Raw genomic sequence first — 3,471 nt, forward strand, 5'->3', positions numbered from 1 at the left:
TCATTTGTGTGCTTATGAGTAATTCTTGATGATTTAGATGAATTGAGTGATTTTTGGGGCATTTCAGATGCATGTAGAGTCAATGGGAGTCAATGAGAAGCTATGAAGATGGAGAAACACCTTTTAGAGAGCCAAATTATGGTGTGTTTATTGGTCTTGGTCATTTGGACAAACAAAGGCAAAAGTGGAGCAAAAGAGCAAGAAGTTGAAATTTCCGGACAAATCGTCCACTGCTCGGTTTTTTGATCATATCTCTGCGTAGGAATGTCCAGACCAAGTGAATTTTATATCATTGGAAAGATAACTTGAAGGGCTACAACTTTGATTCAAGCACCAAAGGCTAATTCAAAGGTTTTGAGGGTGAAAACTGGCCTTAGAAGACGACCTCAGTGCACACGGCATGTGGCACACTGGCCTGTGGCCACGGGTCTGGCCACACCCGTGGCCACTGGACAGTGTGCCCTGCATTTCTGGCCACGGGTGAAGCCACGCCCGTGGCCACACCCGTGGCCAGCCCTCTGCAACTTTTTGCAGCCCGTTTTTTACCCTTTTAAGAGGATTTTTCCACCCCAAAACATAATTTTCATTACATCTTTCATTTCCCTTTCATTTCTCTAGTGAGGGTTAGTTTAGAATAGCTTAGATTAGTGTAGATTTGTGTTTCCTTTCCATTTCCAAGCTCAAGAACATTGCAAATCTTGGATTTCAAGGCTTCAATAGAGAAGTTTTCTTATTCGTCTCTTCTCTTTACTTTTCATCTATGCTTTCAATTTCTCTTTTAATATTGTGTATCTATTGTTATATTATGAGTAGCTAAGTGTTTTGGGACTAGGATTTGGTTTGATTTCTTGCTATTGATGCCTATTTGAGTTGTATTGCATAAAGGGGATTATTTGGGTGATCTAGGGTTGTTGTGTGAAATGGGTTTGTTGAGAAATTTGTGTATGATTGTTGGATCCCAATTATATGCTTGATTTGGAGTGTGTTTGTTGCTACGAGAGTAGAGCTTGTACACTAGCCACACATTCACACACTTAATACCCAATACGAGAGTATTTTGGGTGTTAATGGGAATCTTTGCCTTGTGTTCTTGTTTGGGCATCGTTGGGTTGAATTGTCACGAGAGTGGAGTTCAATATGAGGTTGCAAGTCCAAATAGCTACGAGAGTGGTATTTGGACACTTTTGTGCATCTCACTTACCCTATGCCAGTGCATCTCACTTACCCTATGCCTTGATTTAATTCCCTAAACCTTAGTACAATATTTGGCATCTTCGCTTGAATCAATCAAATCCCGGTCTTTTGTTTTACTTGTTCTATTTGTTATTAGTATAATCATATCAAACCAACTCCTTACCAATAGGTCTAGCTTCTAAAAGAATAGTTCTAGCTTGTGCTTAACTCCGCTTTGCAATCAATTCCTAACATTACAAGAGCCATCTCCAGTGGAACGATATCTAAACTCTATATTGTGATCATCAAATTTGGCACCGTTGCCGGGGAACGAACCCTGGTCTCTCAGGTGAGAGCCGAGTATCCTAACCAACTAGACTACAACGGAGGTGTTAGAGAAGTTTGGCTAACATGATGATGAATGGTTTTTGATTCACATATATTTTGATGAATGGATTTTGGTGATCTTATTTTTCTTTGAATATTGAATAGTTGTGCATAATGAAATCTCTCTTGTTCAAAGTTCTAATTTTTGTTTATGCTTCAACGCTTAACTTCTTTTGAAATTGATTGCATTTGGAATTGGGTGGTATTGCTTTTCTTTATATGATGTCTTTGTAGAGAAAAATGCCACCAAAGAAGAAGTCTGCTCCCCCTAACACAAAGAAAAGGCCAAGAATTAGGACGGGGGAGTCTAGTAAAGTACAAGAGGGGAGCACATATATTCAAGCCCAAGAGGAGGAATCCCCACATTTTGACAATAAGGAATTGGAAGAAAAGTTTGAAAACTGGAAGAAGAACGGCTTTGGAGAAGTACGATATTTGCACCCGCCCGTGCTTGAGCAATTTGGCATTAAAGACAAGGTGTTTGAGCTTGTTGAAGGCCTACCGGAGTGGGAGTATTTTTTCCTTGATTTTCATGAGCCCACTTATGCCTTACCCACTTGGGAAATCCTTGCAACACTTTCATGCCCAAGAGAGGCTCATAAACCAAGCAAGAAGGACATCAAATTCACAGTATTTGGGAAGGAATTCCAACTTAGTGCAGATGACTTGGCTATCCACTTGGGTTTTTATACGAGAGAGGAGTTCGACGAGCATAACTCCATGAAATCGTTGACCGATGTCCCCGATCCTCCAGGCCGGCAAGAATTTTGGGACCAAATTTCTCTTCAAGGCTATGATTATGATCCAGGTATTAGCAAGCAAAGTGAACTTCCACTAGAGTTGAGGATCATCCACAATATTTTTGCCCACTCATTTACAGGCCGAAAGTCTTCTCCCGGGGTAGTGAGAAAAATTGATCTTTTATGTCTCTACAACATTGTCAACAAGGTTCCAATCTATTTGGGTGTTGTTATGGCTAGCATGTTCCACAATCACACAAACAAGGATCTAGCAACACCGTACATTGGACCTTTTGTTACGAAGCTATTAAAGAGCTTGGGTTTTGAGAAACAATTGGAGGAATTGCAGCCCATTGCACTTATGATCCCTCAATCTGAGCGCTGGCTCTTGAATTTAAAAATCTCACGCCCAATACCTGACCGTGTGCATGAGCAAGAAGTACCAGCTCCCCCCCGAAGCCGACCCATTCATGTGGCGGACTCCTATGAGCAAATGCAAGCGTTTCAGCAACAGTTGTTTGATGGACTTAGAGCGGACATGAATTCTAGATTTGATGGCTTCCAATCCACAGTGCTCCAGGAACTCCAGTCCTTACGCGCTTCCGTGGGAAGTCTTGAGACTCAAGTCACAGAAATGTGGACCCAGTGGCAGGACTTCAGAGCACATCACTACCCCACTCAAGGGCCTCCGGAGCACTGACTCCCTTCTCTTTTATTTTAAATTTGCTTTACTGCACTTTTATTTTATTTTATGCTTTCTTTAGTTGGTTTTACTTAGCACATTTTGAGCCCACGTAGGTTGCATGAACCTCCTCCTACTTCCCATGAATCATTTCAGGGAACTAGCACTTCTTCATCCTCGCTTTTGGATTATTTTTGTGAATTGTTCACGCTAGAAGGATGGATTTTGTTTCTTTTATTTCTTGGTGTTACGTTCCTTGTCCTTTTGATTATTGTTTCTAACTTCTCTAACACCGGGGACGATGTTTTTGTCTAAGTGTGGGGGGTTCGCTTTGGGCTTTATTTTATTTTTTTTTTGCTTATTCTTGCTCTTGAGCTTTGGAAGATAATTGTTCTTTTTAGCATTTAGTTTTCTTTAGGTTGTTCTCTTCGCATTTAGTTTCCTCTTTTAGTAGTTGTTGAAATCTCCCTTTTTGCTAAAATCATTTAG

At 40.7% G+C, this 3,471-nt stretch overlaps 1 non-coding gene across 1 annotated transcript; it reads right to left on the reverse strand.

Annotated features, from left to right (window-relative positions):
- Window positions 1-1,488: 1,488 nt before the first annotated feature.
- On the reverse strand, window positions 1,489-1,561 carry TRNAE-CUC. Its single transcript has one exon. It is a non-coding gene; the product is annotated as a tRNA-Glu (tRNA).
- Window positions 1,562-3,471: the final 1,910 nt, after the last annotated feature.

Source organism: Ipomoea nil, unplaced genomic scaffold (assembly GCF_001879475.1).
Source record: "Ipomoea nil cultivar Tokyo-kokei standard unplaced genomic scaffold, Asagao_1.1 scaffold3264, whole genome shotgun sequence".
Classification (NCBI taxonomy): Eukaryota; Viridiplantae; Streptophyta; class Magnoliopsida; order Solanales; family Convolvulaceae; genus Ipomoea; species Ipomoea nil.